A 16,356-nucleotide genomic window follows, 5' to 3' on the forward strand; every position below is an offset into this window, starting at 1 on the left:
TATGGTATATATTGTTTTGTATCTGTTTTTTTTTGCCCAACACAATGTTTCTGAAATTGTACCAGGTTACTGGACATATCAGTAATTCATTCCATCTATCTGGGTAGTATTTAATTATATGGGTGTACGATAATTTGTTTATCCACTTACCTGTTGAAGTAACATCTAGGTAATTTCCAATTTTGTCCATTATGAATAAGGCTGCTATAAACGACTGTGTACAAACATTTGTTGGACACATTTTATTTCACTTGACTAAATGTGTCATAATTGAATTACTGGGTTGTATGGAAAAGATGTGATTAACTTCAGAAGAAACCTCCAAACTGATTTCTGAAGTGTTTGTACCAACTTACATTCCCATTAACATGATGCTTCACAACCTCACCAACACTTGATATTTTGACTTTTTCATTTTAGCTATTCTAGTTGGTGTGCTGTAGCATGTCACTATAATTTTTTTTGCATTTCTCTAATGATTAATAACGTTGAACATTATATCTATGTGCTTATTTGCCATCTTTTTATAGTCTTTTGTGACTTGTCTGTTCAAATCTTTTGGCCTTTTTTGAAAGGTTGCTTTATTTTATTTTTAAGTTGTAGGAATTCTTTATTCGTAATTCCTTTGTTAGATATACTTATTGCAAATAATACTTCCGGTCTGTGGCTTGGGCTTTGTATTCTCTTAACAATATCTTTCAAAGAGTAGACAATTTTAATTTTAATGAGCTCCAATATATCAATTTTTTCTTTTGTTGTGTGTGCTTTTTGTGTCCTATCTACTTTCTTACCCTGATGTCACAAAGATTTCCTCCTATGTTTCCTTATAAATGTTTTATGATTTTAGCTTTTACTATTAGGTCTATGATGTATATTGAGCTTTTTTTTGTTTAGGGTGTAAGAATTGAGGTCCATTCCCTCCACCTTCACCCACAATATAAATTTCCAACTGTATTAGGACCATTTGTTGAAAAGACTATTCTTTCCCCATTGGATTAATTTGTTTTTTTAATTGAAAATCAATTGGCCATGCATATATGGATCTATTTCTGGACTCTATTCTGTTCCCTTGATGTTTATGTCTATTTTACCAACATCACATTGTCTGGATTACTGTAACTTTATAGTAAGTCTTGAAATCACATAGGGCATGTCTTTCTTTTTAGGAATGTTTTGGCCATTCCAGTTCTTTTGCAATTCTATATAAACTTCAGAACCAGCTTGTCATTTTTTACAGAATTGTTTATAGGGATTATGATTAGAATTAGTTGAGTTGATCTAGAGATCAACTTAAAAGGAACTGACATCTTTTTTTTTAAATTTTATTATTATTATACATTAAGTTTTAGGATACATGTGCACAACGTGCAGGTTTGTTACATATGTATACATGTGCCATGTTGGTGTGCTGCACCCATTAACTCGTCATTTAGCATTAGGTATATCTCCTAATGCTATCCTTCCCCCCTTGCCCCACCACACAACAGTCCCTGGTGTGTGATGTTCCCCTTCCTGTGTCCATGTGTTCTCATTGTTCAGTTCCCACCTATGAGAACATGCAGTGTTTGGTTTTTTGTCCTTGCGATAGTTTGCTGAGAATGATGGTTTCCAGCTTCATCCATGTCCCTACAAAGGACATGAACCCATCATTTTTTATGGCTGCATAGTATTCCATGGTGTATATATGCCACATTTTCTTAATTCAGTCTATCATTACTGGACATTTGGGTTGGTTCCAAGTCTTTGCTATTGTGAATAGTGCTGCAATAAACATATGTGTGCATGTGTCTTTATAGCAGCATGATTTATAATCCTTTGGGTATATACCCAGTAATGGGATGGCTGGGTCAAATGGTATTTCTAGGTCTAGATCTCTGAGGAATAGCCACACTGACTTCCACAATGGTTGAACTAGTTTACAGTCCCACCAACAGTGTAAAAGTGAGGAACTGACATCTTAACCATATTGAATCTTCTTATCCATGAGTGTGATCTATTTAGTTAGATCTTGTTTAATTTCACTCAGTAATATTTTATGGTGTTCAGTGTAGTGATCCTGTTATTTCTTGCTAAATTTATCTTTAAGAATTTCATGTTTTGATGATATAATTAGCCTTTAAAATATTTCATTTGCCAATTGTTAGTAACAGACGTAAAATATATTTTTCTACATTGACCTTTTTTGAGACCTTGTTACATTCATTTATTTATTCTCATAGCATTTTATAAAAATAATGCCATCTGAAAATAGAGATCTTCCTTTCCAAACTGTATGACTTTTCTTGCCTTATTACACTGGTTAGGATCTCCAGGAAAATGTCATGTAGTAGTGCTAAGAGTAGACATTCTCACCTAGTTTTCAATTTTAGAGGGAAAATAATATTTTGCTATTAAGTATAATGTAAGCTGTAGGTTTTTAAGAGATGTTGTGTATCAGGTCAAGGAAGTTTCCTTCCATTACCAGTCTTCTGAGAATTTTTATCATGAATGGATTAGGAATTTCATCAATTTATTTTCTGTAGGTATTAAGATGATCATATGATTTTTCTCTTTTCTTCTATTAATATAATGAAGTACATCCATTGAATACAGATGTTAAATCAACCATGCATTCCTTTATATTGCTGGATTCAATTTGATAATTTTTCTGTCTGTATACAAGGGAGATACTGCAATGTTCATCTATAGTTTTTCTTTCCCCCACTTTGCCCTTTTCTGAAAGAGTTTATATAGGATTGGCATTATTTCTTCTTTAAATATCTGGTTTAATTCACCAATGCAGTTTTCTTTGTGGGGAGGTTTTTAATACAAATTTGATTTTTTAAATAGATGATTTAGTTTTCCTATTTCTTTTGGAAATACGTATCACCAGGAATTTTCTCCATTTATTAGAAGTGCTCTCTTTTAATTATAATAATAGAAAGTTGGGTCTCCTTTTCTCCCTAAACGAGTCCAGCTATGACTTAATCTACTTTATTGATCTCTTCAAGAAATCACCTTTTGATTTCGTGTACTTCATCTATTGCTTTTACATTTTCTATTTTCTTGTTTTCTACTACCATTATATCCTTCCTTCTAATTACTTTGGGTTTTAGTTGCTCTTCATTATTTAGCTTCATAATTGTAAGCTTAGGTAATTGATTTTAAACCTTTCAAAATTTTCTAATATGCTTATTTTAAAGTATAAGTTTGCTGTTAAGTATTGCTTTAGCTGCCCCGTGACGTTCTTGATATGTTATAATTTCATTTTCATTGACTTCAAAACGTTTTCTAATTACCTTGTGATGTCCTTTTTTACAGCATGGGTTATTTATAAATGTATTGTTTAATATTCAAATATTTAGTAATTTTTGTGAAAACTTTTTTTTGCTGATTTCTAAGAAGCTCTATTATTAGAGGAATATACATTTAAGAATTTTATGTCTTGATGAATTGGCCACTTTATTATAAACCATCCTTCTTAATCTCTGATAATATTCCTTAATCTGGAGTCTTTGTCAAATATTAACAAAAGCACTCCAGCTTTATATGATTAGTGTTAGTACAGTATGTCTGTTTCCATTCCCGTTTTTCTAGACAGCAGACAGTTGCATTTGTTTTCATGTCTAGTTGGACAACTCTGTCTTTTATTGGAGTTTCTAAACAATTTATTTTAACATAGTTTACCAAGAGAGTTGGTTTAAATCTCTAATTTGTTTCTTTTATGGTTATCTCATAAAAGAAACACCTTTGTTACTTAGTCTGTTTAAGCTGCTGTAACAGAATACCACAGACTGGGTGGCTTTTACACAAAGAAATTTATTTCTCAGGGTTTTGGAGGCTGGGAAGTCCAAGATCTAGGCACAAGAAGATTTGGTGTCTGGTGAGGGCCTGCTCCCTGATTCATAGCCATCTTTTATCTGTGCCCTCACATGGTAGAATGGAAGAGGGAATCTATCTGGGGCCCCTTTATAAAGGCACTTATCCCATTTATGATGACTCCACCCTCATGACCTAATCACCTCCCAAAGGCCCCACCTCTAAATATCCTCACACTGGGACTAATTTCTTTTTTCTTTTCTTTCTTTCTCTCTCTTTCTTTCTTTCTTTCTTTCCTTTCTCTCTCTCTCTTTCTTTCTTTCTTCCTTTCTTCCTTCCTTTCCTTCTTTCTCTCTCTGTCTTTCTTTTCTTTCTTTCTGTTCTTTCTTTCTCTCTTTCCTCTCTTTCTCTCCTTCTCTCTTTTCGTGAGGTAGATGCTTGCTCTGTTGCTCAGGCTGGAGTGCAGTGGCGCAATCTCAGCTCACTGCAACCTCCGCCTCCGAGATTCAAGCGATTCTCCTGCCTCAGCCTCCTGAGTAGCTAGGATTACAGGCGCCCACCACTACGCCCGGCTAATTTGTATATTTTTAGTAGAGATGGGGTTTCACCATGTTGGCCATGCTGGTCTCGAATCCTGGCCTCAAGTGATCCACCTGCCTCAGGCTCCCAAACTGCTGGGATTACGGGCGTGAGTCATTGCACCTGGTGGGTTCTAATTTCAACATGTGACTTTAGGGGGTGGGGGGACAAACATTTAGTTGTAGTATTACCTTTTTTTTTTTTTTTTTGAGATGGAGTCTCACTCTGTCACCTAGGCTGGAGTGTAATGGTGTGATCTCTCTGCAACCTCTGCCTCCTGGGTTCAAGTGATTCTCCTGCCTCAGCCTCCCAAGTAGTAGGGATTACAGGTGCCTGACATCATGCCCAGCTAATTTTTTTTTTTTTTTTAGTAGAGATGGGGTTTCACCATGTTGGCCAGGCTGGTCTCAAACTCCTGGCCTCAAGTGATCCGCCTACCTCGGCCTCCCAATGTGCTGGGATTACAGGTGTGACCCACTGTGCCCAGCCTATAGTATTACTTTTGCCCTCCCTTTAAAACTTCTTTTATTGGATTGATTAGATATTTTTTGCATTCCATTTTATCTATTCTGTTTGTTTCTTAGCTATCTTAAAAATACTTTTGTCTTTGATCTAGGTCAGCATTTATTTGGACATACATCAAAGTTTTATTTTATTACAAATATTTTCAAATATATTCAAAAGTAGAGAGAATAGTATAATTAACCGGATGTACCCATAACAAACTTTCAACAACTATAAACACATGGCCAATGACATTTCAGCTAAATTGTCACTTACTCCACCTCTCCTGGATTACTTTGAAGCAAATTTCAGATACCATATTTCATCTGTTAATATTTCAGTATGTATCTCTGCAAGGACTTAAAAAATACATAACAATATGATTACTGCACCTGAAAAATTAACAATAATTTCTTAAGAACATCAAACAGCCAATCACTGTTCACACTTTCCTGGTTGTCTTTAAGTGATTTTTTTCAGTTCATTTGAATCAAGATTCAAATAAGGCCCATTCCTTGCCAACTGTCTGTATTTATTGCAGTAGTCGGGGATGAAGAAGCTTCAGGGAGACTTGAAACACTGCTGCAGCCGCTACCATCTACAATCTCAATGTGAGTTTTATTTGATTTAAAATTTAAAATAGCAATTAAAAAGGTGTAATTGGGAATATTAATTGAACAGAACCCCTACACAGGCATTTTAACATTGGAGTTTCCATTTTACCCTGAAGAATGTCATTCCTGGAAACTGTCTGAAGCCTATACAGTCACATCTTGGATAACTCCACATTTCAAAAGTTTCAATCTTGGACAATTTCCAGTATGAGTGATTTCCTATATTACTTCATCTATATCGTATTGCCAAATTCTGTAAAGCTATAATCATATCTTTCAAGAGGAGGAAAACTGCTCTGAATATTTTCTTCACTTTTGCCCATACTCTTTTCTTTCTTTGTGATAATTAATAATTAAATTAATTTAAAATGTGAGGTCTGGGGATAATACTTCAAAACATTAATCAACCATTCTGATGTAGATTGTACTGCTGGAGTTTTAATGTCATTGCTTTACCTCCCTAGGAAATGAGCTACAGATGTAGACAGCAAGTGTAATAGCTTAGGAGGAATAAGCTTATGAAAGACACTTAATGAATTATGTACTCATAATTTCCTCTTTGTACTGTTTTTAAAAACTAGCCTAAACTTTTTCCAAACAGATAGTAAAGAGAAAACATCTATTCCTTTAAGAACAACACAAGAAGGCTTTAGCTGATCTTTATTGTATCAAGTAACACACTGGCTCACTAAAATCAAAATTCTGATAATGCTAAACACTGTTATAATTGTATACAATTTAACAAAAATTAATAGATAAAAGTTCTTACAAACTGAAGAATGCTTTGGTAGAAAAAAAGGAACTCCTCTTTTATGGTAAAATACATACTTAAGAATGGAAAAGCACATTTTAAAGAGAGGAAAAACATAAATTGCTGTCAGTTACTAAATTTGGTTATCTCATACAATTATGTCTGCTATCCCTGCATGTACAAACCCTACCTATCCTTCAAGGCCTAGCTCAACACTACTAAGAAAGAAATTTTAAATTTCACATTTGCCAATTAGATATGCATTATCAATCGCTTTCTCCTCTTAGGTAAGGCAGAAAGATATGGTAGATTGCGGAGCTGAGATTTTTAAGTTGTTCTTTAAAAAATTAAATCAAGTTTACGAATTCTTCTCACACTTTTTTTTTTCATTTGACTTTCTCAGAGATCTTAGATGGTAAGCAAGATCTAGTGTTATTACTTTCTTCTATGTTAAAGATCAGCAAACTAAGGATTAGAGAAGTAAAATAAATGACCCAAGGCCATCTTCTGGTCAGTTACTGAGTCCAGACACAAATCAAAGTCCTTGGATTCCAGAAAGTGTTCTCTTTATGTTATATCAGAGCTAAGCTGCCCATTGATTTTAGACTTTCTGAAAGAAACTTCCTGAATCCCATATGCCCAAATATGAGTCAAAAATAGAAAAAGAGAAAACAGAATAAAGCAGAGAATACTGTGAGCTGTATTGGATATGGTGATGGTGTGGCCTTTATTGTTAACTATTGTCATTTCTACTACAAGTTTTTCAAACAGACTGGCCTTCTCCACATGATATAAAATCATTTGGAAGAATAAATCGAACAGGTTCTTTGTCAAAACAGCTATAGGACTCGTAGGCTGGAGCATTCTTTCTTTTCACCTATTACTATCCTTTCACTAACATTCACATGCACTGAGAGATTTCTATGTGTCCAGGCATAATGTCTGGCAGAGAGAACAACATCCCAACTTCGCCCTTGAGAAGTTTCTAGTTTGGGGGACAGTAAGAGGCAAACAGGGATAAAAATAACTATAATGCAATAATTATTGGTTATAGGAAAAGCACTGGAGAGCAGTTCTACTAAAGGGCATGTAGGGAAAAATAGAGCATTTGAAGCAATAGCTGAAAAGTATCTTGATATATGCTAGCTACAATGACATAATTCTGACATTCCCAGTCTGGAAAAAACAAATAAATGTTGTTTTAGTTGTTAAGTTACAGCACAGTACAACATTCTATAAAAGAGATCCAACTGTCAAATAAATATAGCCAAATAAAACTGGAAAAGTAGTATGTTAATGTTTCAGAGCCAGTGACATTATGAAGTCATAGATTTCTGAAATATTTTCTGTTCTGAGCATACATTTTGTTCAAGAAATTCAATTAGATGTTCAAGTCCTATTCAATTAGCTATTCTCTAGACTTACAGCGTCCACCAAATCCTAACGGTAACATTTAAATTGATGAGGCACATAATATGTTCTGGGCTGATAGTGAGCTGAGGTCTGAAACAGTTTCAACTAGAATTTGCCTATTTTAAGTTTTGTGAACTTGGGGTTTGTTTCTGGGTTGGACCTGTACTAGTTATGATTCTCAAATTAGCACAGGTACTGATGTGCTACAGAATAAAACAGCCATTTCTTCTACAAACAAACATTTCCTTTTCTCACTGATGGGGTGAAGGATGAGATGAGATGAAAGGCCGTAGGTTGGGTTGCCTAGAAAAATCAAGGATAAGTAGCCTGTTCTCACTCATAGGTGGGAATTGAACAATGACAACACTTGGACACAGGAAGGGGAACATCACACCCCGGGGCCTGTTGTGGGGTGGGGGGAGTGGGGAGGGATAGCATTAGGAGATATACCTAATGTAAACGACGAGTTAATGGGTGTAGCACACCAACATGGCACACGTATACATATGTAACAAACCTGCACATTGTGCACATGTACCCTAGAATTTAAAGTATAATAAAAAAAAATCAAGGATAAGTAATACAAGAATTATATTAGTAAGCTGGACATGGCTGTATTATAGGGTATAAAGGAAAATTCACTTAATTTTTAAAAATAAAACACTAGGATGAAAAACAAACAAGCCTGTCCTTTCATGGGTCTCCTTTGGTTATGCTGCAAGAACCTCTCACCATTTGCCTTCATCCTTAGTTCTTGGCGATAAGCTGGTGAAAAGCAATGCTCTACTGAATTCAGAAGAATTCTAAACATTTGAAAGATTTTAAGAGTTTGAAAGACTAATAAAAATGCCTAGAAGAGCAGATATTTTTAGCTTTTTTACATCCTATACACTGGGTATGCTTTATCATTTCCTTTCATCTTGGGCAAATGTATTATCCCATTGTGGGTTGGGTCATTCCCACTTTCAGGATACCAAGAACCACAAATGCCTTGAGGGAAAACAAAATAGGTAGGTGGTGAGTGACTGTATCCTTCTCTTTTCATAACAGCAAAAACACAGAGAACATCTCATTCAACTTTTTAAGTTAGAAGATAAGAGTGAATAGTATTGGGAAAAAGTGTACTAATTTCTTTGAACATCTCTCACAGGAGTACTCAACAAATTCATTAGGAAGTCTCTTTTGAAAGACTCAAAGTAGCTCATAACCAATTCCGGGTTGCTCATTTTGGGGTGGTCCATGTGTGTGTGCTAGGGTGGGATGCAGGAGGTCATTAGACAAGGTTACACTGCTGTTACAAGTCACAGGCAAATCCACAGAATGATCAGTTCCATTACTGTTTCCATTTAGGATGGGGTGTGCTGGCTTCTAGTTGTGGGTCATCTGCTCCACAGATTTAGGCTCTTAGTAACTTACATTGTATCAACTCCTTATTTAGTGCAGAGACATTTTCTTGCCTGAAACGAAACTTTTGCATCACAAAACACTAAACTTTCATAGAGGCCAGCTGAGAAAGGCAACTGATGACGGCTAAGGGGTTTAGTGAAACAAAGATACAGAATGCTTCATCTATATTCACAAAAAAGTTAGCTGTACACAGTAGATCATAAAATGTAACTACTATTTCAGTGAGTAGTCATCTTAGTTTTTTACATACTTTATATATATTTTAAAATATCTATAGCCAATGTATGTAGATGCCAAACACTAAATCTATGAGAAAAACTCAAAGCTATACACCTTATCAGGACTTTGTCAGTATACCCGGGGCAACTCTGCTTACTTCAAAGACGGTTCCTTGACCAGCAAAGAGAGATCCACAAATGAGAATACTCACTACAGAGCAGGCTATGTGTTCTTGTTTCCTGAACTGGCTTCCAGGATACACATTCTTTGAACTTGTCTAGGCCTGCCCTGTTTTTCTTCATTCTATTTTGTCAGTTTCTCCTCTGCTTTGTCCTTTCAAGTAGTATCTCTTTATGGTAACACTTTCCAGCTCTTTAACTTCTACAGATGTTTCCTAATTTACCTCCTGCATTCTTACACTGCCAGAGAGCCCCCTTGGGCCACTCCTCTGACTCAAGTGACATCCCCAGGTGTGTGATCCCTTCTCCCAGTTAAACCTAACGTGTTGTGGCTTCCCAGAGTCTGCCTCCCTCCTGGATCTAGGCAGACAGAAACAATCACATAACATTTCTTAGGCTTAATTGCAGTGGCACAAAATGTTTCCTGGTTTCACTGTCTTGAAAAAGCTACTAAATACCCACAGAGTTCCTAAAATCATCTGATTCCCCCAGTGATGTACACCTAAAACTAGGGAGTTGATTTTTGAAACTTTTCTGTGAAGTCACAGGAAAAAAAAAAATGAGTTGGGGGAGGGGGAGAAGACATCAAATACTGATCTGTACCTTCTTAATTTCTATTTAAAGAAGCAAAGTAATAATAATCGAGAATTACTTGCAAAAATGTCCACTGATAGGATCTCTTATGAATCAATGAAGAACTTACAATAGTATCTGAGTTAGCAGGGAGGATGATGCTCTGAGTAATTACCTTCTTTGTTTAACTCTAACTTTATAAGTAGCTAATTACATAAGTTTATAAGTTCTAATTACATTAGTAGCTTATGTGACATAGCCCAAGGTCGGCATGTATCTCTGCTTTGTAATCACCTTTGAAATTCTGTTTCAAGTGTGTCTAACTGTCCTAGCTGATGTCCCCCAAGTTTTTATAAATACCAAGGTTTGGTATCCTATCTTAGGTTATACAGAAAGTTCTTAAAGTTTGTTGAACAATTAAGTAGGCAGAATAAATGTAGATGTTTCATATACCAATAACAAGTACAGTCTGAAAGCACAGATGTAGAAAAGTTTCTACATATAAAATATTGTTATAAGTATAAAAATTGAAATATAAAATATTGACTTAACTCTGATCTGGCCCTTTCCTTCCCTGATTCTCCCAAGCAGAATTCTGATTGCCTGTTTCCTAAGCCAATTAATTAAAAAAAAACATAGGTCTGCATAATCAAGTATTTCCCAAAAACTCAATGTTAAACCAACGAAGATGTTTTTCCAGTGTCAATCATAGTTTTCAGACAACCGCTTGCACCCCACAGAAGGGAAAACGGTATAGTTTTATAAGCAAACAGGTTCCTATCTCCGAGGCTTCAGAAGTTATGATGGTTGAAATGGTTTAGTAAATGGATATCCATGTATCACACTTGCAGTCTCATTTTTAAGCCTTAAATGAAATTTTCATCAAGAATAATAAAGAATATACGACATGTTTATAAGCCTAAAAATGTCACAAAATACATTCATGGTTTACAAATATTTTTATCGTTTGGAGAACTTTTTTCCTCATTTATGTCATAGAAAATTAAAGTAAGTCACAGTTATAGGACCTTTGACATTATTTTAAAATATATTAAGGTGGCAATACACAATCTTTAAATATTTACAGTCCATATCTTGTATCTGAAATACTCTGTCCCATAGTTTACTGCAAACTTTTATTTATCAAACCTTCCATTATTTGATGCTCCTAAAAGCCCGGGGCTGATTTCTAAAACTCACTCCAAATTTGCACATTCTACAATAAATTTTTCATTTACCTTTTCTCTCAAATGTCCTTGACGCTAAGCAGTATACACTGTAAATACTTTTTTTTTCTCTATTTGTAAAAGGAACATTCATTTCTTTAAAATAATTTTGAAGTATGCTTGTGTAAATGTTACAATCTACCTCTTAGATTATAAATCTTAGGGAGTAATGTCTGAGTCTTTTTAATATGCTTTCAATTAAATGTAGTGGCTTTCTGAATACATTTCAAAGGATAAATGCTCCTTTCAATGCAGAGGAAAATAACAGACATTGCTTAGCACAGAGTCAAAGCCAAAGGAACTATAAAGCACACCTGGGTGTTCACTGTGCAATAATACATTTTTAATAGCATGTAGCACAATGTCAAATTTCAATCCTATAAAATGACCACAGAAAAAACTCTTCATCTTTCCAGGTATAAATGCCATACCAATGTGAACAGAGTTTAAATTCTGTTATATAATCCAACCTACCAATAATTAAACATAATATTTCTGGGTTTGTCCATGCAGAACAGCTCTAAATCCAATCTTTCCCCTATAACTCATTTACCAAATAAATGACAACAAAAAGAAAAAAATGTAATTTTTGGATGGTTCCAGGAAACATGTGTCTCTGAAATGAAAATAAAGTTGGTTAATCCTTGGAACTATTTAAGAATAAAGTTCCTAGATAAAATAAGACAGCATTCATCCTAACAGAGGACAAGTGAAGACACAGTGAAGGGCGCTATAATGAATTTTTCTTAGAAATTATGAGCACGGAGTTTTGTGTTATCACAGTTTTCAGGTTGCCATTTTGGCATTGTTTTCAAACTGTAGGAATTGTGATTGGTATTGGTTCTGGAATGTCTGTGCATATTCCAATGCTAAAACATGGATTGCTATTGTACAAACTACACAAGTTGTAAACCCAGATCGCATGCAGTGGAAAACTATTTTGTTTATGTTATAAAACTAGCACTGAAACCAAGAGAGTAGGAAGGACCTGGATACCAAATGATGTGTACAGAGGCAGCGGTTCTTTGATTTGAATGGTCAAATTTTATTTCATATATGCTGTCCAGCAAAAAACTTCCTGAGATTATTTGGATATCTAATGCTGCTCTTCTTTCTGTGACCTAGCAGCATGTATAATCTTCTGCTTAAGTTTTAAAATTAATATATATATATAAAGCAACATGTAAAAATGCCAGCACCATTCTTCTATATCCCTTATATTACTATATTTCCAAATGCCTTGCCCTTTATTTGTTCTTCATAAAATTCTTTACAATTCCTTCTTCCTTCTTATATCAGAATTTTATCTCCTGAACCTAAAGCCACTCACATTAGCCCCTACTTAAAAACCTTAACAGCTCTCTACTTCCTACTGCAGTGTTCCCCAAACCTCTACTTCCTACTGCACTGCTCCCCAAACTCATGACATTTGGCAATTCCTTTCATAATTTTTTACCCTTTTTTTCATTGCCCTGTACTATTATTTGTTTAATGGTTTTCTTTAGAGTTCCTTTTATAACTTAAAAAAAATTTTTCGCAGTGGCTCACACCTGTAATCCCAGCACTTTGGGAGGCCAAGGCGGGCGGATCATGAGGTCAGGAGATTGAGACCATCCTGGCTAACAAGGTGAAACCCCATCTCTACTAAAAATACAAAAATTAGCCGGGCGTGTTGGCAGGCGCCTGTAGTCCTAGCTACTGGGGAGGCTGAGGCAGGAGAATGGCGTGAACCCGGGAGGCGGAGCTTGCAGTGAGCCGAGATTGCGCCACTGCACTCCAGCCTGGGTGACAGAGCAAGACTCCATGTCAAAAAAAAAAAAAAATTTTTTTTTTTGTGCCCCTCCACAGGATAATCCAGGATATCTTGCTATATCAATCAGAAGAGAATAGATTATGTCAGAGTAACAAAAGAGAGCAAATTGCAGTGGGATTTATAAAACCCAGGCTTAATGCGTTGCTCACACCACAGGTCTGCCTCAGGTCAGTTATGCTTCTGCTCCACATTTTCTTCACCCTGTGACCAAATCTAATGGAACACCTTCTATTTTAGGACATGGCCAACTATACCGAAGAGGGGAAAAAAAGGACGTGGCAAATCCTTGTTTAAAACTCCATGCCTTAAAGCTTTGGCTCAGAAATGACAGGGATTGGTTCCACTCTAATTTCCTTGGCCAGAACAGCTCATGTGGACAAGACTGAATGGGCCAGGGAAATACAATCCTTCCCTTGGGAGTGGCAGCAGATACTTTGAACAATAATATGATCGATCACACTTGCCAAGAATAGAAGATAGTTAAATAAAAATGGAATGAAAAGAACATTATTAATTTCTAATTAGATAATGTTTCCTGCCCAAGTGTTAAAATCATGCTAGCCAACTGATTTTCTTCTTCACAGATTGAAAATATTTACCTCACTATGTGACACAATATCCTATCCATGTCCAGGTATCACATAAAGCCATTCACCTAAAATCACTGGCAATATGATTCCCACACCTATGAAAATGTATCTATAAAAAACAAATTAAAATATCTAAATAAGGCTCTTTAACAATCTGATCTAAACTCGTATTTACTGTATTGGTGCCAGCCACACATTTTCCTTTCTCTTGTTCTCATTACTTTCTCAGCCCCCTTTTTAATAAATTCCAAGCTCCCCAGACTTCATCTCTGCTGTACACCTTCTGATGCTTACTTGCCCCAATGTTTGATGAACGAAGGTTCACCACCGTTATCTTACATTCACCATGCACATGGAATTCAAGCTTTGGCTTTTATCCTTATAATAAAAATCTGAGTCTCCTTTAATCTTCTTTAGTGAGAAATAACTCACAGTCTACTTTTCAAAGGAAATATAAAGAAAAATGTTAAAAATGTAAAAGGAACATGGGTTGACTAGAAATATTAGGTTTGACTGAAAATGAAAGGTAGTTAAATATACTATGAATATCACTACTTGGATAAAACTGTTAACAAGTGTTTATTTATTATTACAATTAAATGTCAAGTAAGAAATTCGATAAATGAATATGGACGAGGGAGATAAATTACTCAGAAGTGTTTTGGTCTTTTGATTTGTAGACTTTGCAACATAAATAGTACCAGAGTCTGCAATATAGTCACTAAATCCAAGGGAGTCTAAATTTCTGAACCTGAAAGAGTAATAGCCTAGAGGCATGTGATCTCTGAAATTATTTATGGGTAGATGAAACTTCCAAACACATAACATGCAGCTACAGATACTAAAGAGAATAATCTACCATAATGACTTCTGTTTAAGCAGTAACACAAAAAAGTATAATTTTAAAAGTCAAATGGATTAAAATATTCTATATCAGACACTATACTTCTCTCTATAAAATTTACGTTGGTAAAAATTAACTTTGAGCTACATTGTTATTAATTTAGGAGCACATCCGGAGGTTTTTCTATCCCTTATGTGACTAACTGATAAAAATACATCAATCCTTAAGATACTGATGAGTACCTTAAGATACTGATGTGGTTTGTTAATGATAAAATAAATTTCATTTTCTAAATACAAAAGTGATATCTCTTTTCAAAAATTTTAAAGAGGTTACAAAGGAAAACTCCCTCTGTTTTTGCTGTTTGATATAGTTTTGTATTACATTTGGTCTTATGCTATCACCATAGATAAACTGTTTCCCTGGCATATTAGTGAATATTTTCAGGAAATATGCTGAATATTTCTTCTAATAATTTTTAGCCAGGATGATGATGATATTATTATTATTATAGATGGAGTTCTGCTATGTTACCCAGGCTGGCTTTAAACTCCTGGGCTCAAGTGATCCTCCTGCTTTAGCCTCTCGAGTAGCTGGGACTACAGGAATGTGCCATCTCACCTGGCTTCTTCCAATAATTTTTAAAAAGTGTTTTTCACAAAGTATGGCTCCAAGCAATATTTTTGCAGTGATATACTGAAGCATATGGTTAAGTATTATTTTAAAACTGTTTTTTAGTGTTTTTATTAGTACAGGTAAACATTAAAGCTTTGTGTTAATGTAAATTGCATTACTTCAATTTTTTCCTAAGTTTCCTTTCCTGGAAATAAGTATGGATGCAAAAGATGTAACTAAAATGAAATGACTGGAACATCATATCCTCTCATTTATAACTGTGATAATTTTAAACCCTTATATATTTTTATAATTATGGATTGAATGCTTGATGTATATAAAACACCAAAGGTTTAAAAACAATGCAGAATATAGAAATTAGAATTTATAATCTAGAAGCAAATATACATTCAAATACAGATTGCTATCATATGAAAAATATAATTATCATATAAACTATAGAAGTGTCATTCATTATTCAGGGGTTTTGAATGGTCCTAGTTAACCGGCTTCCCCAGTGGCAATTTTTCTTCCAATGTGGTCTGATGCACATCAAAGATGAGACTTAGATACCGACTGATATTGAACATCAGCAGTTTATTCTAGCAGCGCTCTTACAAGTTGGATAATGGGAGCAGGTGGGTGGCATGAGCCAGATTCAGTCAGGGGTCAGATGACCGCCCATCCAAGAGGGTCTCCATCTGGAGACTATTCTCAGAGCTTGGGGGATTCTTCCCTTTTCTTATACCTGTGTTCAATCGGAGTCAGTTACCAGGTCTTTCGTTCATAAAAGGAGGTTAAGCTAGTCTTGTAAGGGTAACTTTGTTTAAAGGTTTGTAAGAGTTGCATCTGTACTGAGGTGGATGTGTCTCCTGGAAATCCCCAGGCCAGGTTGCCTCACACTGCTACTGCTAAGTGGCACATAGTGTCAGCCCTGTGAGGTGTTCCAGTAAGACTTATGGCTATCATTCATCTTATAGCCAGGAAATGTCCCTTACAGTACGCTACAACCAGGGGAGTGCTAGAGGGCAGCAAGAGATAGAATAAGCATTGTTTTCTGGGGCTTATCACAGAAACTGCAAGGAAAATGGGACATCTAATCCGAGCCAAAAAAAAAAAAAAATAGATTTCAGGCAGAGATCAAGGAGGGTAAATTCTAGACAGAAGGCACAGTGTGAGAAAAGACATAGAGATAGGAAATTATAATAGATATTAGGGTAATGACAAGGGA

At 35.3% G+C, this 16,356-nt stretch overlaps 1 protein-coding gene and 1 non-coding gene across 3 annotated transcripts in view; both read right to left on the reverse strand.

Annotated features, from left to right (window-relative positions):
- Positions 1-16,356, reverse strand: part of SLC2A13 (solute carrier family 2 member 13) — a 355,260-nt gene that overhangs the window by 46,128 nt on the left and 292,776 nt on the right. The window lies entirely within an intron of this gene.
- LOC112135978 (small nucleolar RNA SNORA22) lies at positions 11,464-11,596 on the reverse strand. The gene has a single exon (XR_002917194.2). It is a non-coding gene; the product is annotated as a small nucleolar RNA SNORA22 (small nucleolar RNA).

This window comes from Pongo abelii, chromosome 10 (assembly GCF_028885655.2).
Source record: "Pongo abelii isolate AG06213 chromosome 10, NHGRI_mPonAbe1-v2.0_pri, whole genome shotgun sequence".
NCBI lineage: Eukaryota > Metazoa > Chordata > Mammalia > Primates > Hominidae > Pongo > Pongo abelii.